The following is a 27,781-nucleotide window of genomic DNA, read 5'->3' on the forward strand; positions in this document are numbered from 1 at the left end:
TATTACTACACTGTCTATTTTTATCAGTTATGAAGTAAATAAAATACCCTGAGGCATTTATAACTTTGGAGACACAAGCAAATACATAGTGCACAGTTCGTTTATATGTGGTTATTACTAACCATTCCTACTATACAAAAAAAAAAAAAAAAAAGCCGTAAAATGTAATTATTTTCTGAATGCATCATGGATATATTAGTCTCTTTTTTACCCACACACTGTACTGAAGGGTGTAGTTGTTCAGAGCACTAATACTTGACACCCTTTACTAGCCTCTTCCAACTCATTGTGATTTGGTTTCAAGCTGATCTGTAGTGAAATATCCGCTTACAGACCTCTGGGTAAGGAGAAGGGATGAAATGGTATCAGTTTACCAGTATATCAGTATACCAGCCTCTGCTTCCTCAGATTGGCTTTGGTGGATTAAAGCTTTGAAAACCTAATGTTTCATTGAGTATTTCAAAGATGCTGTACACAGTAATGCTCAAAACAATCCTTCCCTTGTCATTGTGCAAATTTAAAAAATTCACTAGTGGACACAATGGCATTTCGTGAATTGTGCAACTATGGCTCACTGTAAAAACAATTACTTCAGAATTAGTGCTCTGCATTTAACCCATCCAAAGTGCACACACACAACAGTGAACACACACACACACACACACAGTGAAAACACACCCGGAGCAGTGGGCAGCCATTTATGCTGCGGTGCACAGGGAGCAGTTGGGGATTCGATGCCTTGCTCAAGGGCACCTGCGTTGTGGTATTGCTGGCCCGAGACTAGAACCCACAACCTTAGGGTTAGGAGTCAAATTCTCCAACAACTAGGCCACGACTTTCCCAAGAAGTCAAATGTGACATCAAATGTGCTAATTAAAATAAATATTTTTAAAAACATTAATTTAATATGAAAATAATCATACAAGCAATACATTACTGAATGAATTAATAAATTATGGTAATACTTTATTTTATGGTTTTCTTGTTGCAGTGTAATTATACATTTAAGTACTGAGTGATAATCGATAACTATGTGCACTTAACATATGGTTAGGGTTAGGACGAGGGTTTAGTTTAGGGTTAGTTGCATGTAATTATACATAATTTATTGTTATTAAGATGGTCTGCATTTTAAATCTCAAATTAATAATTGTTTATATGAATATTTATAAAAGTCTATGAATACAAAAGGCTAGATCAAACTGCCTCAGTAAACAGCAACAACCAACAGCTGTAATGTGATGGAAAGCAATAATCTGAATATCTGCAGGATTTTTCAAATCAAATGTAAGATTTGTTTTAGACCTTTTTAAGACTTGCACGAATAAAAAGTAATACCATATATACAGTTTAATTACAGGTTTTTGGCAAAAAGTTTTCAGCACACATTTCAAACCATTTTTAAGAAGTCAAGTCAAGTCACCTTTAAATACATTGCGTCAAAGCAACTGAACAACATTCATTAGGAAAACAGTGTGTCAATAATGCAAAATGAAAGTTAAAGGCAGTTTATCATTGAATTCAGTGATGTCATCTCTGTTCAGTTTTAATAGTGTCTGTGCATTTATTTGCAATCAAGTCAATAATATCGCTGTAGATGAAGTGACCCCAAAAGGAAAGTGATGAGTCAAAAGAATAAATTATTACATTCATTTAAACAATTACTACCAATGAATTATATTAATTTAATAACAAATAAATATATATTAATGTCTTAATTGTTTATATTCTTAAAATGCATTAGCATTAGCTTCTTGTCGAGTCACCAATTCACATTTACAATTGACCTTTTATGGCCTTAAATTTATTATAACTAAATTTAAGACACTGATGGAATCAAAGTGCATGGTTTTAGGAGAGTTCAGCTGGACAATAAGAAAATCACAGAGTGTCTGAGTTTTTTGAGTCTTCACTATTGCTTGAATGCAAAGCAAACTAGCACTCTATTATTTGTTGCGTAATGAAGGTTATAGTCAAGTAAGCTAGGTATGCACAATTAGGCTGTATTTAACCTCTAAGCCAGCACCCCGACGCCCTCGTCTTGAACGCCCCTCAACTTACACGTGTCAGTGTTTATGAATAGATTAAATGAAACGGGACAAATTTAATCTTGACAAACTATAAAGATCTAAGCCTCAAGCATCGACATTTGTGTAAGCAGTACACATAAAAAACACATGAAAATTAGAAACGCAGTTTAAATCCCAGAAAATTAAATCCCAGTTTAGTTAGAAAAGTCCACTGAATGACATCTCATGAAGCACGTTTAGTCCAACGAAGCAATAACGTTGTAATATGGATCATAATTCCTTTGTTTATTTAATTGTAATTGACTGATGTTGGTGCCGATACAGGATGGCTGCCTCCGTGACGTGCTCTGCATATGTTTTTGTGTTTTTGTTAGTTTGTCCTGTCTTTAGTTATATTCCTGCCATCGGTTTCACCATGGATGAACAAGATGTTTTTCCGGATTTCAATTATTCAGACGTTTTAGTGAATGTTGTTATCGGAGGAGCAGCAGCGCTGATCAAACGCTTCAGGACGCGCAGACGGGGGAATTGAGCGGGAGCGCTCGTCAGACTCAGGAAGCGCGGATTTCGAACACCGTTGCCTAGCATCCATCTGGCAAATCTCCGCTCTCTACCCAACAAAATGGACGAACTCCTTCTGCTTTCTCGGACAAATAAGGATTTCAGACACTCTGCTGCTCTGTGTTTCACGGAAACCTGGCTGAATGACACCATACCGGACAGCGCGCTCCATCTGCCGGACTTTCAGCTGTTTAGAGCGGATCACGACGCAGAATCAACGGGGAAATCGCGTGGCGGCAGGACATGCTTTTACATCAATGAACGGTGGTGTACAGATGTAACTGTGTTAAAGAAGACGTGCTGCTCAAATATCGAAACACTCTTCATTAACTGCAAGCCGTTCTATTCGCTGCGGGAGTTTCACTCGTTCATTCTGGTCAGTGTTTACATTCCTCCGCAAGCGCATGTGAGCTCAGCTTTACAGAAACTCACTGATCAGATCACAGACACAGAACAACAACACCCGGACTCTGTTTTAATAATTCTCGGGGACTTTAATAAAGCCAATCTCTCCCGTGAACTGCCAAAATACAGACAGCATGTTACATGTCCCACCAGAGACAGTACTATATTGGATCACTGCTACACCACAATAAAGGATTCATATCACTCTGTTCCACGAGCAGCTTTGGGACGTTCTGATCACCTTCTGGTTCATCTTATACCGTCCTACAGGCAGAAACTAAAATCATCTAAACCTGTATCAAGGACTGTAAAAAGATGGACTAATGAAGCAGAGCAGGATTTACAATCTTGTTTTGACCTCACTGATTGGAGTGTTTTTGAAGCTGCTGCCACCGATCTGGATGAACTCACAGAGACTGTAACATCATATATCAGTTTCTGTGAGGATATGTGTATTCCTACAAAGACTCAACTAATTTACAACAATGACAAACCGTGGTTCACTGCAAAACTCAGACAGCTCCGTCAGGCCAAAGAAGATACTTAGGTGAAGGGGGACAATGTCTTGTATAAACAGGCTAAATACACACTGGAAAAAGAGATCAAAGCGGCAAAGAGGAATTATTCAGAAAAAATAAGGACTCAGTTCACTTCCAACGACTCCGCATCAGTGTGGAAAAGTCTGAAAGAGATGACCAATTACAAGACACCACCCCCAGCACTGTGGAGAATCAACGACTGGCAGACGATCTGAACGAGTTTTACTGCAGGTTTGAAAGAACACCCATCACCTGCCCTGAATGCCTCCCCACACAACCATTCACACCATTCACAACTCCTGCAACCAGCCCTGAATGCCTCTCCAAACAAACGTTCACACCATTAACAGCTCCTGCAACCCATCCTGAACACCTCTCCAATCAAGCACTCTCACCATTCTCACCTCCTGCATCCCCCCTCTCCCCCACACCTGCAATTCAGATCAGCAAGGATGCGGTGCGCCAGGTCTTCCGGAAGCAGAAAAGGAAAAAAGCACCAGGACCAGATTGTGTTACACCAGCCTGTCTGAAATCCTGTGCTGACCAGCTGGGCCCCATCTTCACACAGATCATCAACAGATCGCTGGAGCTGTGCGAAGTCCCTTCATGCTTCAAACGCTCCACCATCACCCCCATCCCTAAGAAACCCAAAATTACAGGACTAAATGACTACATGCCTGTGGCTCTAACGTCTGTAGTCATGAAGTCATTTGAAAAACTGGTGCTGGCCCACCTGAAGGACATCACTGGTACCTTACTGGACCCCCTGCAGTTTGCCTACAGAGCAAACAGGTCTGTGGACGATGCAGTAAACATTGGACTGCATTATGTTCTGCAACACTTAGACAGACCGGGGACTTATGTGAGGATCCTATTTGTGGACTTCAGCTCGGCCTTCAACAAGATCATCCCAAACCTCCTCCTGCCCAAACTAAATCAGCTCTCCATGCCCACCTCCATCTGTCAGTGGATCAACAGCTTCCTGACAGACAGGCAGCAGCTAGTGAGGTTGGGAAAATACACATCCAGCACCCGTACAATCAGCACCGGAGCTCCCCAGGGCTGCGTTCTCTCCCCACTGCTCTTCTCCCTGTACACTAATGATTGCACATCTAAGGACCCCTCTGTCAAGGTCCTGAAGTTTGCAGACGACACCACACTCATCGGCCTCATTCAGGACTGTGACGAGTCTGCTTACAGACAGGAGGTAAAAGAGCTGGCTGTCTGGTGCACTCTCAACAACCTGGAGCTTAACATGCTCAAAACAGTGGAGATGATCGTGGACTTCAGGAGAAACCCCCCTGCACTCCCCCCACTCACCATCATGAACAGCCCTGTGACTGCAGTGGAGTCATTCAGGTTCCTGGGCACCACTATCTCTCAGGACCTGAAGTGGGACATTCACATTGACTCCATCGTGAAAAAGCCCAGCAGAGGTTGTACCTCCTCTGCCAGCTGAAGAAGTTTAACCTGCCACAGGAGCTGCTGAAACAGTTCTACTCCACCATCATCGAATCCATCCTCTGCACTTCAGTAACTGGTTCAGCTCAGCTTCTAAATCTGACCTCAGAAGACTACAGAGGGTAGTCCGGACTGCTGAGCGAATCATCGGTACAACCCTCCCTTCAATTCAAGAACTGTACTTATACAGAGTGAGAAAAAGGGATATCAAAATCACTCTGGACCCCTCACATCCAGCACACTCCCTCTTTGAACTGTTGCCATCTGGTCGACGCTACAGAGCACTGAGCACTAGAATGACCAGACACAGGACCACTTTCTTCCCTCAGGCAATCCATCTTATGAACAGCTGATAATAACTGCGAACACACTACACTTTATATTTATATACACATACACTTATTTATCTAACACACATACTTAGTATACACTTAAATTTTGCACATAAAATACATGTACACACATAACTGCATTTTGTAATATACCTGCCCACAATTGTCAATTTGTATATTGTCATTCACTATTTATTTATTTGTATTTTTTATTCTTTCATTATGTGTTTTATGTTCTGTCGCTGTCATTCTGTTGTACTGCGAAGCTTCTGTCACGAAAACAAATTCCTCGTATGTGTAAACATACCTGGCAATAAAGCTCATTCTGATTCTGATTCTGATAATTCCTTTGTCTAAGTTTCAGTTCTTCAGCAACAGAACTGTTTGTGTCCGTTACGGAACAACTCACGGTCGGAAACTACGTTTTGTTAGTAAAAAAAACTGCAAGGTTTTGCAGCGTACAGTGTCAAAAAACAGAATGAGACGATCCATTGGAAAAAAAGAATGAATGAAAGATAGGCGAAAGATAGTATATATTTGAATTTTGGCGCTCCCTCGTGACGCGCTCTGATGCACCTGTCAGCTGATGGAGGCGGAACTTATAGCGATCGTCTTTTTCTTTGTTTCTTTTATTTTCAACAGTTTTTATATGTATGTGAGGGTGTGTTTTATGTTGAATGTGAATGTATCTGCATGATTACCATATATTTGAGTGCAAATCAGCCCAAATCAGCTCGCCATTACTGTATGATCACTGCTATCAAAGTGAATGCATCTATATGAATAGAGAGAGTGGATTATTTACTATATGGCACATTTGTATTATTACCATTTGCAGTAGTATGTTTACTTAATTTTTTTTAGAAGCTTTCAATACTATTGGGAAATATATTTTCTTATATTTGGAGGGTGGGGGGTCTAGACATAGTCTCAGCAAAATATTTGCAGGAATCTCATTTTTCATGATATCTTATTCAGATTTGAAATAGAAATTCACGAGACATGTGGCTTTCAACCCATTACTTTTCTAGATTGCTCCAGGACTGATTTAATGTATTTTTATATCAAATAAAAAAATGTTTAATTGTGGTAAAAAAATGTTTAAGGCACTTCAGTGTCTATAACTTTTAATATTTTTGAGCATTATCAAATCTGGTTGATAAAAAGTAAAGCCCAAAGGGTCTTCTTTCCAAAGACACGAAAATTATGTTTGTAACACACTGAAGTAGGAAACTGTTACAATTATAAATTAGGTAGAGCACTTTCAGCTGTGAGTCCCATAATGGGAATTCATTGAGTTCAGAAAAGAGACCTGCCAAATTGACTAGCGATCAGACAATGCGAACCACCACAGCAGATTCTTACCTGCATTTAGCAGGTGTTAATTGCAAACCCTGGTTGGGATGCATGCAAAATGCCTATATTTCACACACACACACACACACACACACACACACACACACACACTCACTAGGGCTCGGACAACGCGTCGAGGTCATCGATGACGTCGATGCAAAAAATACGTTGACGCAAAATATGCGCAACGATTCGTCGACCTGTTTTTATTTCTCTAAAAAACATACCTTATGTGTGCTGAATATAAGCGATGGCCGGATCAACATTCTGTCCAATGTTATATAACCAATCCAGGGTTTTTTCTGCATTGATCTTTTTTTTGGCGGCTGTCAAAGCCTTATTTGATCGGTGAGTGATGCCTGACAAAGCGCGTATGAGAGAGAGCCCTGGCTGCGCGCGCACACTCACAGTCTTCAAACAACACGAGTGCTTCTTGCTCTCTCTCTCCCTTGTGCATATTAATCAAAATCATTAAACACGATAGAAAAAGGGCGAAACACCAAAGTTTCACGCGCGCTCGCACACTCACAGTCTTCAAACTACACAAGCGCTGTCTTGCTCTCTCTCTCTCTCTCTCTCGTGCATATTTACCAAAATCATTAGACACCATAGAAAAAGGGCGGAACGCCAAAGTTTCACGTGGAGCATTCTGAGATTTTTTTTTTCTCCATGACAGGCTGCTGGCTCCCACTGTTAATTTTTATTTATTTTTTTGGAGAAGCACTCTCTGTATTAGCTTAAAGCCCTCAAGTTTACATTGGTTACTGCATTCTTTCAATTGCTCCAAACAAGTATTTTGGGTGACCTTTTTTATTGAATGCTAGACATCAAGTTGTTGTTATTTTCATCTGAAAGAAGAACTTTTTTCAGTAAGCTAGGCCCTGTGTGTTCAGTAAGCTTGTTTCAGTAAGCTATGTGTTTTCAAGGCTTTAAGGTTTTATTGAATGCTATCTCTATACAAGTGCAAAGTAATGCATTCTTAGTCAGTTTTTTATTTTGTAATTTTAAGAGTAATAAACATATATTGCAATGTTAAGGAATTCATCTTTTTTTCATTCAGATATGTATATCAACATGTATAAACTGTTAGGAGTCAATTAATGGGGAGATAATCGAAATCGAATCGGTCTGAAAAAAATTAATCGTTAGATTAATCGATGCATCGAAAAAATAATCGCTTGATTAATCGTTTAAAAAATAATCATTTATCCCAGCCCTAACACACACACACACACACACATATCCCCATCAGGGACCTTGAGCAGCATCAATACGCTTCTCATCCACTTCAGGGCTCTGAAGTGACACCTCTAGCCATACACCTCTTGCCATTACCTTAGCAGACTTTCGGCAGCTAGGTAACTTCTGCCAAATGTCTCACATGGGGTCCTGCAGACCATAAAGAGAGGCTACAGAATCCAGTTTGGTTCTCGTCCACCTTGTTTCAACATGGTCATTCCCACACTAGTGGGCACTGAGCAGGGTCTGATAATGGAACAAGATATAAATTAAAATAAAAATGTAATTTATGCATTTAGCAGACGCTTTTATCCAAAGTGACTTACAGTGCATTCAGGCTATACGTTTTTACCTATCATGTGATCCCGGTGAATCGAACCCCCAACCTTGCACTTGATAGCGCAATGCTCTAACTATTGAGCTACAGGAACACTATATATTGACAAATATATACTATATACTAGATATAGACACTCTTTTGAGTAAGGAGGCCGTAGAACATCTTCCTCCTCTCATGAGAGAGTTCAGGTTCTATAGCCGATACTTCACAGTGTGAGCATTGGACGCTTGCGTCCACAGAGTAAGGCAGGTCGGTTGTTTGTTTGCTTTGTTCCACCTAAGAAGGGCTTTCTGGCAACCAAGCAGACCCTGAGCAGGTGGGTGGTCGAGGCCATTGCACTTTCTTAGGAGTCCTCTAGCCTCCTGTCACCTATGAGGGTCAGAGCCAACTTGACCTGGAGTATGGCAGCCTCCAAGGCCTTATTATTGGATGCTTCCCTGCAGGACATTTGTGATACGGCAGGCTAGTCCTCTCCGCACACATTTGTTCAGCTTTATAACCTGGACCTTACCTCTACCCCAAGATCCCAAGTCCTCTCGTCTTGGATGTGGTCACCTGATACACACCAGACACGAAATTGTTAGTATGGCACAGTGGTTGAGATCTGGTGACTGTGGGGGCCATTTTAGTACAGTGAACTCATTGTCATGTTCAAGAAACCAATTTGAAATGATTCGAGCTTTGTGACATGGTGCATTATCCTGCTAGAAGTTGCCGGATGATGTGTACATGGTGGTCATAAAGGGATGGACATGGTCAGAAACAATGCTCAGGTAGGTCGTGGCATGTAAACGATGCCCAATTGGCACTAAGGGGCCTAAAGTGTGCAAAGAAAACATCCCCCACACCATTACACCCCCGCCACCAGCCTGCACAGTGGTAACAAGGCATGATGGATCCATGTTATCATTCTGTTTACGCTAAATTCTGACTCTACCATCTGAATGACAGACCAGGCAACCCCTAAATGCATTGAAGCAATTGCCATGTGATTGGTTTTATGCATTTGGTAATTGCATTAATGAGAAATTGAACAGGTGTTCCTAATAATGCTTTAGGTGAGTTTATACAGCTCATGAAAAATAAAAGTTCCAGATGGACAAACATTAAATGCATAAACCAGTGTGAATAAACTATATCTTAAAATAAATTTGGAGGTAAGAGAAGAGATAAGAGAAGAGAGTGGATGCAACAAATGCCTCATTTGTAATCGGTTTTACTGGTTTTGTCGCGTTGGGATACACTGCATCACAGTATGGTAAGTGGTGTAACATTTCCATCACATGCTTGATGCATTCGGCCAATCACAACACACTGGATAGCTGGCCAATCAGCATACCCCTCACTTTTTGGAAACGATGAGCACATATCAGAAAGGCGGCAATAGAGGAGAAACAATAATGTACAGAATGTGGAAAATATTTATTTATTATTATTTTTTATTTTTTTTTACTTTACCCCACATAAAATCATTGCATTACTCCAAATACACCAAATAGTTTTCTTTTTACTAACATCATATTTACCTTTTCGCCTGGACAAGTAACTTTTTTACTTGGAGAAGTGAGTGACTAATTTGCCTGGACAAGGATAAGCATATTTCAAGGCTTAATGTCAAGCCCTGAATTCTATCCAGATGGATTAAATTTCTCACACAACTCTGATTTAGCCAAAAAGTAGTTTCTGACTTTCTGACTCAAAAACGAATGGAAAACCAGTCCATTTTTGTTTGAAATTTATATTTACATGCATTCAGCAGACACTTTTATCCAAAGCAACTTACAGTGCATTCAGGTTTAACAATTTAGAAAAAAATCAAATAGAAATTGGCTACCCCAGGGGTCCTTAATTCTGGATCTTGAGATCCACTTTCCTGCAGAGTTTAATCTGAGTTTAAACTGTTGTGCCCTGTGTTTTTGAACCCATTCCCACCCAAACCCATCTGCACGCTTAAGAAACAAACTCCATTTAGTCCAGTTAAATGCAGCAGTTAGAGTTCTTAGTAGAACCAGGAAGTATTAGCCCGGTTTTGTCAACACTGCACTGGCTCTCTATCAAACATCGTATGGATTTTTATATCTTGCTTATTACTTATAAATCCCTGAATGGTTTAGCACCTCAGTATTTTAACAAGCTCTTGTTACATTATAGTCCTCCACGTCCGCTGTATTCTCAAAACTCATGCAATTTGATATTACCTAGAATATCAAAATCAACTACAGGCAACAGATCCTTTTCCTATTTAGCGTTTAAACTCTGGAATAACCTACCTAACATTGTTCGGAAGGCAGACACACTCTTGCAGTTTAAATCTATATTAAAGACCTATCTCTTTACCCTTTCATAACACACTAATACACTTCTAATATCCAAATCCATTAAAGGATTTTTAGGCTGCATTAATTAGGTAAACAGTCTGCACAATCTGACTTTGCTTTAGCCTGGAATTGAACTGCTGGTTTTGTCTGGCCAAAAAGAACTGGTCCCACAACTAAGCCTGGTTTCTCCCAAGGTTTTTTCTCCATTCTGTCACAAATGGAGTTTTGGTTCCATGCCGCTTTAGCCTCTGGCTTGCTTAGTTGAGGACCCTTTATTTACAGCAATATCGTTGACTTGATTGCAAATGATTGCAAAGATAATTGCTACGGAGGCCTTCACTATCATCGACCCCCACTACTGAATCTCGCCCGCAGCAGAGGCGCCACAAGCGGCGTGAGAGGAAGCAGAAGAGGGGTAAGCGCGGAGGTATCCAGGCTAGGCTAACGGTTAACCCACACAAGCCATCTATCCCCACCATCGTACTGGCTAACGTACGCTCGTTGGACAATAAACTGGACTACATTCGTTTACTACGCTCATCTCAGAGGACTGTAAGAGACTGTTGTGTTTTTGTGTTCACGGAAACATGGCTTAGCAAAAGCGTTCCAGACGGCGCTATTCAGCTCGACCAGCTGACGTGCTATCGAGCGGACAGAGCTCTCGTCGCGGGAGGAAAAACCCACGGCGGCGGGCTTTGTGTTTACATCAATGACGCGTGGTGCCGCGATACTGTTGTGATCAGCAAACACTGCTCACCCCTGGTGGAGTTTATGATTATTAAGTGCCGGCCGTTCTATCTGCCGAGGGAATATACTGTTATACTGCTCATTTCAGTGTACATTCCCCCCATTCAACATCATCAGCAACAGGAACGACACACTTCATGAACTGTGCCAGCACATCAGTGAGCAGCAGACAGCACACCCCGATGCTTTTCTCATCATAGCTGGGGATTTCAACCATGCTGACCTTAAGAGTGTGTTTCCAAAAATAAACCAGCACATCAACTTTCCAACACGAGGTAATAACATTTCGGACTTTGTTTACACCACACAGAGAGGAGCTTACAAAGCCCTCCCCCTCCCCCACCTCGGAGCCTCAGACCACATCACTGTTATGCTAATGCCTGCATACAGACCACTCATTAAAGTCGCCAAACCAGTTTACAAACAGATTAAAGTGTGGCCAGAAGGATCATCAGAGATTCTTCAGGACTGCTTCAACACAACTGACTGGGACATGTTTAAACAGGCTGCCACATGCAATAACACCACTGACCTCCAGGAATACTCAGAGACTGTTACTGCCTACATCAATAAGTGTATTGATGATGTAACGGTCACAAAAACCATCACTGCCCGGGCCAACCAGAAGCCATGGATGACGGGGGAGGTCTACAGACTCCTGAAGACACGGAACGCTGCCTTCAGAGCTGGAGATGAGGTGGGCCTGAGAACAGCTAGGGCCAACCTGTCCCGTGGCATCAGAGAGGCTAAGAGACAGCACTCCAGGAGGATAGCTCACCAATTCAGCGACAGCAGAGGCACTAGGAACCTGTGGCAGGGGATACAGACCATTACGGACTACAAGCCCCCACCACGGACCTGTGACAACAACATCTCTCTGCTGAACGAGCTGAACACCTTCTTCGCTCACTTTGAGCAACAAAACAGCACCACTGCACAGAAGACTCCACCTCCTCCCAGCGACCAGGTGATGACGCTGACCCCAGACAGCGTGAGGAGATCCTTCAGTAGGATCAATGCCCGCAAAGCTCCGGGTCCTGACAACATCCCTGGGCGTGTACTGAAATACTGTGCAGCAGAACTCACTGATGTCTTCACAGACATTTTTAACATCTCACTGAGTCAGGCTGTTGTTCCCACATGCTTTAAAACTACCACCGTCAACCCAGTCCCGAAGAAGCCATCTTCATCCTGCTTCAATGACTACCGTCCTGTTGCACTTACCCCCATCCTCATGAAGTGCTTTGAATGGCTAGTCATGCACCACATCAAGTCTGCCCTCCCCCCCTCCCTGGACCCCTTCCAGTTTGCATATCGGTCCAACCAGTCGACCGACGATGCCATCTCCACTGCCGTCCACTCAGCACTCACCCATCTGGACAAAAAGGACTCATATTTCAGAATGCTGTTCATTGACTTCAGTTCAGCATTCAACACAATCATCCCTCAACAGCTCATCTACAAGCTGAGTCAGCTGGGGCTCAACACGCTGTGCAACTGGCTGTTGGACTTTCTGACTGGAAGACCTCAGGCAGTACAGGTCGGCAGCAACACATCCAGCACCATCACACTGAACACTGGGGCCCCCCAAAGATGTGTGCTGAGCCCCCTCCTCTTCACTCTGCTGACCCTTGACTGCACACCGTCACACAGCTCCAACCTCTTTATTAAGTTTGCAGATGACACGACTGTGGTGGGTCTCATCAGCAACAAAGATGAGACAAACCACAGGAGTGAGGTGAGCCGCCTGGCTGGGTGGTGCAGTGACAACAATCTCTCTCTGAACGTGGAGAAGACGAAGGAGATTGTTGTAGACTTCAGGAGAGCACACACTCAGCACGTTTCTCTGACCATCAATGGTGCGACTGTGGAGAGAGTAATCAGCACCAAGTTCCTGGGTGTGCACATCACAGAGGACCTCTCCTGGACTTAAAACACTGCAGCACTGGCTAAGAAATCACAACAGCGTCTCTACTTCCTCCGCAAACTGAGGAGAGCCAGAGCCCCACCCCCCATCATGTACACCTTCTACAGAGGCACCATCGAGAGCATTCTGACGAGCTGCATCACTGTGTGGTATGGCACCTGCAACACGTCCTGCCGAAAGACTCTGCAACGCATAGTGAGAGCAGCTGAGAAGATCATTGGTGTCTCTCTCCCCTCCCTCCAGGACATTTATGGAACACGTCTCACCCGCAAAGCCTCACCCATCACACAGCTTTTTCAGCCTGCTACCATAAGGGAGGAGACTGCGGAGTCTCCAGGCCAGGACCAGCAGACTGAAGGACAGCTTCATCCACCAGGCTGTCAGGAAGCTGAACTCCCTCCCAAACCTGCCCCCCCTCCCCTCTTCTTCCCCAGGCACCACTGAACTATGAACCCCCCCCCCCACTAATTATATGATGGCATGCACTAGTCACTTGTGCAGCATTGGTCTGCTCACTCACCGCTCACTACCTCATTCGGCATGGAACTGACGTCATTCCACTATCTCATCAGTCAGTTAAATAACTGCTCTTGGTCACTTGTCACTTTAATCAGACTTACGATATTTTTAAGAAGTGATTTTTTTGCACTAAAAAATCTTTTAACTGCACTGTTGTTCACTTCATTGATTTGCTCTATATCTGTCAATTACCTCGCGCTGCTTTAACTTTATTTTTAACTTAATTTTTGATTTTATTATATGTCTTTTTTTATCATTCCCTTATTATATGTCTTTTTTTATCATTCCCTTATTGTATAGTTGTATCTACATTTTATATTTAATCTAGTTATTTTTTAGGCTTTAATGTTAATGTTATCTGTATGCACCGGGGTCTGAGAGTAACGCAATTTCGATTCTCTGTATGTACAGTATTGTTCAAAATAATAGCAGTACAATGTGACTAACCAGAATAATCAAGGTTTTTAGTATATTTTTTATTGCTACGTGGCAAACAAGTTACCAGTAGGTTCAGTAGATTGTCAGAAAACAAACAAGACCCAGCATTCATGATATGCACGCTCTTAAGGCTGTGCAATTGGGCAATTAGTTGAAAGGGGTGTGTTCAAAAAAATAGCAGTGTCTACCTTTGACTGTACAAACTCAAAACTATTTTGTACAAACATTTTTTTTTCTGGGATTTAGCAATCCTGTGAATCACTAAACTAATATTTAGTTGTATGACCACAGTTTTTTAAAACTGCTTGACATCTGTGTGGCATGGAGTCAACCAACTTGTGGCACCTCTCAGCTGTTATTCCACTCCATGATTCTTTAACAACATTCATTCACATTTCTTGGTTTTGCTTCAGAAACAGCATTTTTGATATCACCCCACAAGTTCTCAATTGGATTAAGGTCTGGAGATTGGGCTGGCCACTCCATAACATTAATTTTGTTGGTTTGGAACCAAGACTTCGCCCGTTTACTAGTGTGTTTTGGGTCATTGTCTTGTTGAAACAACCATTTCAAGGGCATGTCCTCTTCAGCATAGGGCAACATGACCTCTTCAAGTATTTTAACATATGCAAACTGATCCATGATCCCTGGTATGCGATAAATAGGCCCAACACCATAGTAGGAGAAACAAGCCCATATCATGATGCTTGCACCTCTATGATTCACTGTCTTCACTGTGTACTGTGGCTTGAATTCAGAGTTTGGGGGTCGTCTCACAAACTGCCTGTGGCCCTTGGACCCAAAAAGAACAATTTTACTCTCATCAGTCCACAAAATGTTCCTCCATTTCTCTTTAGGCCAGTTGATGTGTTCTTTGGCAAATTGTAACCTCTTCTGCACATGCCTTTTTTTTAACAGAGGGACTTTGCGGGGGATTCTTGAAAATAGATTAGCTTCACACAGACGTCTTCTAACTGTCACAGTACTTACAGGTAACTCCAGACTGTCTTTGATCATCCTGGAGGTGATCATTGGTTGAGCCTCTGCCATTCTGGTTATTCTTTTATCCATTTTGATGGTTGTCTTCCGTTTTTTTCCACGTCTCTCTGGTTTTGCTCTCCATTTTAAGGCATTGGAGATCATTTTAGGTGAACAGCCTATCATTTTTTGCACCTCTTTATAGGTTTCCCCCTCTCTAATCAACTTTTTAATCAAAGTACGCTGTTCTTCTGAACAATGTCTTGAACGACCCATTTTCCTCAGCTTTCAAATGCATGTTCAACAAGTGTTGGCTTCATTCTTAAATAGGGGCCACCTGATTCACACCTGTTTCTTCACAAAATTGATGACCTCAGTGATTGAATGCCACACTGCTATTTTTTTGAACACACCCCTTTCAACTAATTCAACTAATTGCCCAATTGCACAGCCTTAAGAGCGTGCATATCATGAATGCTAGGTCTCATTTGTTTTCTGAGAATCTACTGAACCTACTGGTAACTTGTTTGCCACGTAGCAATAAAAAAAATATACGAAAAACCTTGATTATTCTGGTTAGTCACATTGTACTGCTATTATTTTGAACAATACTGTATGTACTGTACATGTGGAAATTGACAATAAAGCAGACTTGAACTTGATAATATTTAAACTAAACTAAGATGATGACATCACTGGATTCAATGATTAACTGTCTTTAACTTTAATTTTGCATTATTGACACACTGTTTTCATAATTAATGTTGTTCAGCTGCTTTGACACAATCTTTTTTTGTTTAAAGCGCTATATAAATAAAGATTACTTGACTTGACTTGACTTGACTTTGACTCACCAATAAGAACCGGTTCATAAAGGAGGCATTTGAATCAATCAAGCTAACTACACAGGACGCGCAACGTGTGTGTGTGTGTGTGGGCAGCATGAAAGAACAAGTTATGCAAAGACGTGCTTTATTGCCATTATTTAATGGTACACTCTTTTTTGTCATCTCTTTCATGTAATCACATTGAAATGCACTGCTGAGATGTGCATGGTACAGATAAAATGCTTACATTTGAATTCTATACTGAGATAATTCTGTGTTGAAAGTCTAGATGACAACAATTTTTCTTATGGCACCCTATGCCAGCCCATTAGATCAGGCCCTGAGATGTACTCCATAAGCTGATACAAATGCCACAAGACATTACTGTCTATTTAAAGAAAAAAAAGCATTGTGTGTGCTGAATTGCACTTTACACATACCGTATATCTATGAATTTCAATGTGCATCCCAGTATATCTTATACGAATGAAAAATCTGGCATTACTTATACGTTTTTTAACATTTTGTTTGTTTGCTTTATTTTAGCATTTTCACACAAAACAGAAGTGTTTCTTAAAGACAAAATGTTGATTCTCTAGGAAAGAGCTATGTTTTACACAGTAGCATTATTACATGTGGATGCTGAAATGTGCTTAGACACTCCAGATAATGATTCCCATTCTTTTATTGCTGCTGCTAGAGATGTAGACACTCAAGTTATCACAGCCCCATAAGCTGTTAAAGGGATAGTTCACCCAAAAATTAAAATTATGTCTCACCCTCATGTCGTTCCAAACCCGTAAGACCTCTATTTATCTACGGAACACAGTTTAAGATGTTTTAGATTTAGTCCGAGAGCTTTCTGTCCCTCCATTGAAAGTGTGTGTAAGGTATACTGTCCATGTCCAGAAAGGTAATAAAAACATCTTCAAAGTAGTCCATGTGACATCAGAGGGTCAGTTAGAATTTGTTGAAGCATCGAAAATACATTTTGGTCCAAAAATAACAAAACGATGACTATATTCAGCATTGTCTTCTCTTCCGGATCTGTTGTGAGCCCGTTCAAGTGTAGTGATATCCGGTTCGCGAATGAATCACTTGATGTAATTGGATCCTCTTGAACCTACTTTAGCCTGGTTTTGAACAATATATAAAATGTGGGACAAGAAAGGACAGAACTCTAGACAAGTGCTATGGTAACATTAAAAAGGCTTATGAGGCCAGAGCGAAACCACCGCTGGCTAACTCCGACCACAACACTTTCCATCTAATTCTTACATACAGGACTATGCTCAAGCCCATTAAACCATGTATGAGGGAAGTAACTGTATGGTCAGACGACGCCACAGAGAGACTTAAAGGTTGTTTACTCTGTACAGATTGGAATGTTTTTAATGATCCGGACATTGACACAACTACTGAGACAATAACGGATTATATTAATTTTTGTGTGGACAATGTACTTCCTAAAAAGAATGCTATTATATATCCAAACAAAAAACCTTATATAACTAAAGAAATTAAGAATTCCATTAACAGGAAAAAGGCTGCGTTTAAAAAACATGATCTTGCTGGGTTGAAAAAAAAAAAAGAGCTTAATCATCAGATAAAAGAAGCAAGGGGATGACAGAAAGAACTTAAGGAACGTCAGTTTTCCACTTCAAATAAAAAAAAAAAATGTGGAACACAATGAAGGCTGTCACTAATATGGAATCAAATAGACCATTTATTAGTATGAGTGATGATTTACAGAAAGCTAATGAACTTAATACAATTTACCTGCGGTTTCAAAGTCATGATTTTTCTGATAAATTCAGATCTGTTATTGGTTCTCTGACAGATGTTATGGGCAGCAGATTACAGGTAGACACTTTTAAGGTGCAACTGCTATTTCATCAGTTATGCACAAGGAAATCTAAGGGACCTGATGGGATCTCCACCCAGCTTTTGAAAACCTGTGCTGCACAACTTACTCCAGTGTGGTGTACACTCTTTTAGTGTTCATTGGACTCACATATAGTTCCTGCGCTCTGAAAAAAAGCTGTGATCATTCCTATTCCGAAAAAGCCATAATGATTTTAGACCTGTAGCATTGACATCAATAATAATGAAATGTTTTGAGAAGTACATTGTGTCCATGTTGAAAAGTGAAGTAATATCTAAACTAGATCCATGGCAGTTTGCATACAGACAGGGCAGGAGTAATGGATGATGCAGAAGGAAGTATCACCCATCTAGTCTCTAAACATCTGGACCACTCAAAGGCATAAGCATGCCTACTTTTTATTGATTTTAGTTCAGCTTTTAATACTTTGCAACCCTATTTATTATTGGAGAAATTAAAAGAGATGAATGTAAATCCTTTTATTATTAAATGGTATTTTTCTTTTCTAACGAATAGAACACAACAGGTTAAGGTTAATAAGAAGATTTCCGACCCTCAGGATATTAGTACAGGAGCCCCGCAAGGATGTGTCAGCTCCCCAGTTCTCTTCACACTGTACACAAACAGTTGTGTGAGGAATAATAGTAACAATTATATTGTGAAATTTAGTGATGATACTGCGATTCTGAGCTTATTATATCAAGAAATTTTGGCTTACTGCTCTGAGATTAATCAAGTTCATAGAGTGGTGTGATGCCAACCACCTGATTGTAAATGTGAAGAAAACTGAAGAGATGATATTTGATCCATAGTCAATCGGAAACCATAGCTCTATATATATTCATTATGTTCCTGTCACACAAGTGTCCTCATATAAATATCTTGGTGTTTACATTGATTGTTCTCTAACATGGCAGTAGGGCTGTCGCGATAGTTGATAAATCAATTAATCGCACAATAAAAAAAAGGAGCTCGATAATTTTTTCGGCCATGATAATTCTTTTCTATTTTTATAAAAATTTTTTTAGCATTTAATGATGTGGGGTTAGTCTGGAGCGCAGCCTGTGGACAGCTCGTGGCAGAAAACACCCTCTCCGATGGCACAGATGGGAATAAAGAGATAACGTCTCGATAGAGTGACCAGCTTTGGGAAGCGCCTTTCATTTGCTTATGGATGTTTGCGTCGCAAGCAATACAGCTACCGTATTTTCCAGACTATAAGTCACACTTTTTTTTGGCTGGTCCTGCGACTTATAGTCAGGTGCGACTTATTTATCAAAATATTTATCAAATTAATTTTGACATGAACCAAGAGAAATTAACCAAGAGAAAACATTACCGTCTGCAGCTGCGAGAGGGCGCTCTATGCTGCTCAGTGCTCCTGTAGTCTCTCCCTGAAAACATAGAGCGCCCTCTTGCGGCTGTAGATGGTACTGTTTTCTCTTGGTTCTTGGTTCTAAATAAATGCGACTTATAGTCCAGTGCGACTTATATATATTTTTTTCCTTGTCATGATGTATTTTTGGACTGATGCAACTTCTTTTTAAAGCTGCGTAACATATTTTGCAAGGAACTTCGATGCCCTTTCTGTCGAAATTTGCCTTATTTTCGCTCGCTTCATTTGGCTTGCTCAGCTTAATATGCCTGTAGGCGCGTGTCAACGCGGCCAGTTAACACACACACACTAACACGCACATTATTTTCTCCATTCCAAAGTGCTCATGCAGTTGCGCTCCTGACGCATCTGTCATTGCTAAGCATCCATCAGCTGCAATATACGTTACAACAAGGAAATATCAGTAATGAATTTCCACCACTGAAAAACCCTTGCTGTAACTCTGCTACAAGATTTATTTACAAAGAAAAGTAAAATAAAACTCTGCAATGTTTTGGTGCACCCCGTTTTTTAAAAACAACAGGGTTTTTTTTCCCCGAAGGAAGCTGATTGGTTGGTTCTTGCCACATGACCTTGTGCGCTTGCATCATTCTGAAAAGCTAAGATGTTTTTAACTAGATGTGGGGCGGACCCGCCTGGTAAAATGAGCGCATCTCTTCCATTATGAGCGCACATACTGCATTTAAAAATAAAGAACTTAAGCACAAAAAAAGATGTAATATGTGAATGGCCCCTTCATCGAGCTCCTTCATCGGTCAAAATGTTTACTTTCAGTTAAGGGGTAAACGGTCAATATATGTATCCCTAACTGGCATATACACATAATATAACATACACAATTTATTCATTTTAAGCCACACAAAGTCAACATGTTGGTATTTCTTGTTCTGAAACTGCCATAAAATAAAATAAAAGTTTATTGATCTTTGAAAAGGTGTACCTGTGTTATTATGCCATTATCATTATATTAGTTGAAACTGGTCTTATAAACGACGGTATTATAATTTATCGCGATAATTTATTGGACAATTTATCATTGAGCAAAACTTGTTATCGTGACAGGCCTACATGGCAGGTTCAAATAGATACTTTGTGCACTCAGCTACAACAAAGAATGTATTTTTTGAGAAGGCTCAGACGGTGTCAGTAGTAAGATTATGATGATGTTTTACCAGGCTGTATTGGAGAATGTGATCAGATACGGAATACATCTTCCGTACAGTAATTTATCAGTACATCTGAAAACTAGGCTTGGACGTCTTATTAAAACGGCCATGAAGATCATGGGCAGAACAGAACCTTTTTATCTCCAGACCCTATATGAAAGATCTATACTGAGGGAGGCAAATAAGATTATGTACGACAAAACACATACCCTGTATTCTGAGTTTCAATTGTTAACATCGGAGAGAAGATTACGAATGCCTAGCTGTAGACTAAACCGTTTCAAGAACTCATTCATTCCTTCAGCTGTTAAGTTATTAAATAATATTAAGTAGAAATTATTATTCTAAGTTTGGTATTTGTGAAAGTTTTTTTTTTATTTTTTACATTTTTTTTCCAATTGTGTATTTTTCTTCTCTATTATTATGTTATGTGTTTGTTTTGTATTTTTTTGTCAATGCAGTGGTTGTATTCGTGAGCCTAAAACAAATTTCCCATTGGGACAATAAAGTATGCCTAACCTAACCTAACCTAACCTAACCTCTTGGATTTTTTCTAATCAGTGGTGGACAGTAACGGAGTAGCTTTACTTCGTTACTGTACTTAAGTACATTTTTCAAGTATCTGTACTTTACTGGAGTAGTTTTATTTTGAGTGACTTTTACTTTTACTTTACTACATTCCAAAGCATAAAATCGTACTTTTTACTTCACTACATTTCATAAAACATATCGTTACTCCCTATAATATATCACGTGCTCCGACACGCAGAAGCGGTGTCTGATTCATCATGAACGAACTGAGTCTTTTCAAAATAAACTTTTAAATCGGATCGTGAATCGCACCAAATGATTCGTTTAGGAATTAGAATGATCCGATTGCAGCAGCTGTTCTGGAGTCGACCACTCACTGATTCAAATGAACCGTTTAGTGCGAGTCTCCAGAAGTAAGAACCGGGAGATCTTGTGAGCGCGCGTGCGTCTGATGTTGCTAAAAGTAAATTATTAATGTCGAAATTTAGGATTAATTATTGTAACTGAAAATCATATTTAGGTCAAAATTGTCAGTTGTTTGGGAACTAAATCCGTTGTAAAGAGTGATCTGTTTAAGCCCACTGAAATGCTCGAGTGCAGACGAATCAATTTTAGGTAAAAAAAAAAAAAAAAAAAAAACTTTAAATAACACAGATTAAATACAGTAACTCATGCACGTTCAAATTCCCCGCTGCCCTAATGTTAAACAGTTTTATTAAAATGTTCTATGTGACGTCTGTTTTTATATTGTTTATCAACAGTAACGTTATACATATGTATATTGTTTGGATTAACTAGAAGAGTAGACAGACATAAATGTTTATTCATAACCGTACTGAAAATAAGTAAATATTGTTAGCTGATGCTAACTGTCTAGCTAAGATTTTTAATTTTTTATAATGTCCAAATATTTTTATTCAACCACCTATATATATATATATATATATATATATATATATATATATATATATATATATATATATATAAGTAGATTACACCTGGGTAGAAAAGAAAGGATGTGATGTTCAGAACATGGTAACTACAGTAATTATCAAAGTGGGAAGAGATGCACCCCGTTTGGCCAGGGGTGTTTTTAAACCACAGACAAGGTTTGAGAAAGAAAAAATCATTATGAAAATATAATTATATTTTCCTTAATGTTCTTCCTAACTTCAGGCCTTATTATCATGTCATATATAGAGTTACAGTACAGACCAAAAGTTTGGACACACCTTCTCATTCAAAGAGTTTTCTTTATTTTCATGACTATGAAAATTGTAGATTCACACTGAAGGCATCAAAACTATGAATTAACACATGTGGAATTATATACATAACAAAAAAGTGTGAAACAACTGAAAATATGTCATATTGTAGGTTCTTCAAAGTAGCCACCTTTTGCTTTGATTACTGCTTTGCACACTCTTGGCATTCTCTTGATGAGCTTCAAGAGGTAGTCTCCTGAAATGGTCTTCCAACAGTCTTGAAGGAGTTCCCCCGAGAGATGCTTAGCACTTGTTGGCCCTTTTGCCTTCTGTCTGCGGTCCAGCTCACCACTAAACCATCTCGATTGGGTTCAGGTCCGGTGACTGTGGATGCCAGGTCATCTGGCGCAGCACCCCTTCACTCTCCTTCTTGCTCAAATAGCCCTTGATGCCTTCAGTGTGACTCTACAATTTTCATAGTCATGAAAATAAAGAAACCTCTTTGAATGAGAAGGTGTGTCCAAACTTTTGGTCTGTACTGTAACTTTGATGTTCTGTAAAACAACAAACTTTAAAATACTTTGTTCTTACTGGTGAAAATCAGATGGTCATTTCTGTTTTCTCTCAGGTACATCACAGTGTAAGCTTCACAGTTAACATCACTCTCATCAGTGTAGTCCATATCAACAACAAAAATATATCTTGACTCCATATAGTGGTTATTTTGGAAAAAACCCCGGGTATTTTGAGCAGTAGGATTATAAAAAGAATATGTGCTAATATAAAATTAAATTAAGTAGCCAAAATTGCAAACATCTATCTTTCAGTACTTTTTTACTTAAGTACATAAAAAATTGAGTACTTTTGTACTTTCACTTGAGTAAGATTGAAAAAGGAGTACTTTTACTCTTACTGGAGTAATATTTTATTATATGTATCTGTACTTTTACTCAAGTACTTGACTTGTGTACTTCGTCCACCACTGTTTCTAATCCTAACCAGTTCACCAATTTGAACTGAATCGTTTGGAACGGTTCACTTCTCCAATAAGCATTAATCAACAAATGACTTAAGCTGTTAACTTTTTTAATGTGGCTGAAACTCCCTCTGACTTAAAACAAACCAATATCCCAGAGTAATTAATTTACTCAAACAGTACACATACTGAACTGTGAAGAGAGAACTGAAGATGAATACCGAGCCAAGCTAGATAACGAACAAATGATTGACTCGTTCACGAGTCAAGAACAGTTTCTGTCGGACACGTCCGATTCGAGAACTGAGGAGCTGATGATAACTGCGCATGTGTGATTCAGTGTGAAGCAGACCGACACACAGGGCGTCTGAATTGAACTGATTCTTTTGGTGATTGATTCTGAACTGATTCTGTGCTAATGTTACGAAGGCTTGAATCCAGGGCAATCATTTCCAATGACGCCATTACGTCGAGCGCAAAAGAACAGGTGAACCATTTTCTTCAACTGGTTTATTGAATCGAACTGTCCGAAAGAACTGGTTTGCGGAAAAGAACCGAACTTCCCATCACTACTGGTGATTCAAAAACAAACAAACAAACAATGCAACCGGATCTTGATTTGAGAACGAGTCAATCTTTTGTTCGTTATCTGGCTTGGCTCTGTGTTCATCTTTAGTTCTCTCTTCACAGCAGTTCAGTCAGTGTACTGTTTGAGTAAATTAATTACTCTGGGATATTGGTTTTATTACTTTTCTGGACAAGGACAGTATACCGTACACACACTTTCAATGGAAGGACAAAAAGCTCTCGGACTAAATCTAAAATATCTTAAACTGTGTTCCGAAGATGAACGGAGGTCCTACAGGTTTGGAATGACTAATTTCTAGCTAATTTCAATTAATTGATGTGAGATTAATACTTAAACTGAAAAAAAGTGCAATGTTTATATGGTTACATTTTATTTTGATGGTCGCCTTAATCTGTCGACTATAAGCAACTTTGCAACTACATGCCAACTAACTCTCATTAGAGTATTAGTATGCACAAGAATGGTAGAATCTAGTATGGTAGAATAAGTTGACCTTCTTGCAAAGACACTTATAGTCAGTTTATCTGTTGGTTGACCATTAAAATAAAGTGTTAGCATATATTTACAGTAGCAGACATACCAATACTCTAATGACCACTAGTTGACATGTAGTTGCAGAGTTAATTAGTAACAGCTGTCTAAAGGGTACCATCAAAATAAATCAAACTGATATTACAATAAAAAAAAGTTCAAAGCAAATCTGATCTTATGGATTTTTTTGTTTATTGTAATTATTACCACTTATAAGTGGTTTTTGATCGCTTTAAGTAAAGTACCATCATAAAAATGGCAAGATATGAGACTTATAATACATTATAACTATGAGAAGTATAATCCATTGTAAAAGTGGATGCAAAGTGTACATTGTGTTATAAATCATCATACTCTTAAAAGCTATAACCACAGATAAGTTAATATTATAATATATTAAAACTTATTCTTATGAATATTAAAAAAAAATGAGTCTTAATACATTAAAATACTCTATATTGACCTTGATATTTTAGGAAAGATCTTGAAGATAATTATCATATTTGGGAGTTTGTGGCATGGACAAGTTTAAAAACCCAGGATTTAGGGCATCATCCATTCTTTGTGGGTAAAACACATCTAATTTCAGGTCATTGTGTCACATTCATGGTAGCCAATTAATGTTTTTCCTCATTGATTGATGGATGATACAGTCCTGGAATGATCTTATTTGGAGAAGCATGTGATCTAATCTTATAGTCTCACCTCTACATGTCTAGTTCCACAGCTCATTCAAAGTGATTCAAAGGTCAAATGTTGTGCCTCAGAGGCCATTTTGGATTTGATTATCTCTGTGTAACTGTCAGACACTTTGTTTGTATATTGCACCTGGGTGATAATGCACCGATTATGCACAGAATGTTCGGATGTTGCCAATCTCTAAAAATGTGGAAAATGTGCATTGCTTGCTGAATGATATTGTAACTCTTAATCAATGCAAGCGTGTTGTCTTCAGCAATAGAAGATTGAACATTATACTAGCTTTTCTAGCCATTTCAACATTTTAATGTTCACCATATATGTGTAGCGTATCAGACCCGAACCAGACAAATTAAAGAGTCGATCAGGACTGTGGTTGAAACACGAGCCAAATTCCTCAGAAAGGCAACAGGATATTGTAATTCATTCCTAGTGCCACAAGTCAGAAGCAAAATAACCAACCAACAAACTATTTCACAGAACAGCTTTTGACATTAACACCATTAGAACAATTATTGACAATTTCACTTCGGAGAAAAGATTGTCAAATTTGGGGCAAGTAATTGAGATGCAATGCCGGACATCACAAGTAAACCCATGAGAATAATACACAAGATCCTTGGATTGACTTCCCCTACCTAGAAGAACCTGAAATTCCTAAGGGGGGGCCTTTTAACCTTTGGTCTCCACAGAAATCTTTATGTCAGAGAATGGTCTTTTTTAGATATAAATGGACTAAAATGAACTCAAAATTACTTTTGGATAGCTTAATAATACATATTCATGTTTAGTATGTACATGTTTGAATCTGTTAGCTTGAAACAGTCCTGACCATCTGTTATTTGTCAAATGTATCATATTCTTGTTATAGGAATCATGTTCAAAATTAGACCCTGCAAGAGCGGGAAAATTCGGACCATGTGCTTGATAAGATAACATATGATTTATGATACCCTGAGCAAAGACGATATATAATTGGTCAAGACAACATTTGAGGTGTGGCCAACAGGCCAGTTTAAATACTCAGGACACCATAATATTCCGCTTTTAGCTTGCATTTAGCTTTTGCTATCAGTCATGCCGGCTTTTAGCTTTTAGTTTGCTTTTAGTGTTTAGCTTGTAGCTTTGCTATTAGCCATGCTTTTAGTAATTTCTGTTAACGTTCTTTGAGTCATTTCCAGCGTGCTTCGGCCTGCACGCCTGCTGCTACTTAGCCACGATGAGAAGAAACACCACCTAGTCTCGTCAAACTTTACCTCTGTTCTTTAGTTTCTTTTCTTTTACATTTGAGAGTTTCGTGTTCTGAGTTTTGTGGCGCCGTGTCTCCGAGTCTGACCTCAAGTGCCAATGTAATGTAATAAGACGCCGGCACGATCACTTGCATTGCATGTGAACTAAACTCAGCGTGTGCCTCAGATTTGATAAATATAGGCTATATATTACAGAAAGCTTGAAATGTCTTCTTTTAAACAAAAATATTAAAACCAAAATAAATGGGCTACTCTCTGATGATGTAATCCATATGAAATGTGCATTTCTCTCTTGCGTTCATGTCGAGTCTGCATCATCAACTTCATCTTTGCAGCGACACAGAAAACACCAGTTCTTTTTCAGGAACTCGAGCTGCGTCAAAGCGCTTGGGGAACGTCCATGACGAGACCGACTCTGAATATCGTGTGCAATCTGTCCATCGGAAGGGCGCGACGTCACGGGCAGGGTGACGTAGCGACCAAGAAGCTCTAAAAGCACGTACCGTGCAGCTGGCTTCAGCTTCGCGTCTGTCAGCAAGCGCTCTGTGTGTGCATGTCAAAAGTCTGTCCCGTTGGTCCTATTTATTGTTGTCTGTCCCTTAGCCATTAAAAGATCGCTAAAACAATTAAATATGCCAAAAGTAAAAGCATAGACCAACATATTAAGGGTGATTCCAAGCCACGTTATAGATTGTGTGTTCCTCCTTGCCCTCGCTACATTACGAGTGGGGATACACACAGTTTGTGTGTAGCTTGCCTGGGATCGAAGCACGCTGAGTCGGCTCTCGAGGGGGCCGACTGCCCGCATTGTGAACGGTAAATGTCAATGCGGACGCTTCGATCCCGGAGGGCTCTCTTCGAGAAGTGAGCCTTCGCCAGCGTTCCTCGCAATGCCGGTTCCGCTTTCGCCGAGGCGGAGCCGCGCCGGCATTCGTTGGGTTCGCAGATCGATCTGCTGGAAGGAATGGAGACGGGCACGTCCTTATCTCCTACCTTATCCACCAGATCTGCCTGATTCCAGGGTTCGGAACCCCGAGCTTCGGTTCTTCCCCCTCGAGCATCGGGCTTGACGCTCTGCCTTTCTTTCTCCGAGGAGATTGACACGGAGTGCGTCGGCGAGCTTGTAGTTACACACACATAAAGTTGCATAAGCACAGTACAAAACAAACAGTGTTATGCCTAAAATTATACGGGCAGTGTTAATGAGCAGCTATTTAATCTCTGAGGGGATTAATATTGTTTGTGTGACTAAGCTATTCGTGCGCTGTTGAGGCAACACGTGTATTACATCATTTTCAGTGTTGATGTGAATTTTTCCATACCCGACCGCGTGTCTGGTTATTTAAACTCCATTTAATAAGCAGGAGTCAGTTCTATCACTTCAATGTGTACTTAATCGCAATTTAGATCGTGTTTACTTGTCTGATTGTTTGATTATTTTAAATTCTGGGGAATTTAATGACTTTGAGAAGTCAATATATGACCACAATGTGCACTTTATCACAATCTAGACCGTGTTTACTTGTCTGATTGTTA

At 39.9% G+C, this 27,781-nt stretch overlaps 1 protein-coding gene across 1 annotated transcript in view; it reads right to left on the reverse strand.

Moving 5' to 3' along the window:
* LOC113068964 (copine-8-like) overlaps positions 1-27,781 on the reverse strand; it is a 136,698-nt gene that overhangs the window by 6,183 nt on the left and 102,734 nt on the right. The window lies entirely within an intron of this gene.

Source organism: Carassius auratus, unplaced genomic scaffold (genome assembly GCF_003368295.1).
Source record: "Carassius auratus strain Wakin unplaced genomic scaffold, ASM336829v1 scaf_tig00000272, whole genome shotgun sequence".
NCBI classification, from domain to species: Eukaryota; Metazoa; Chordata; class Actinopteri; order Cypriniformes; family Cyprinidae; genus Carassius; species Carassius auratus.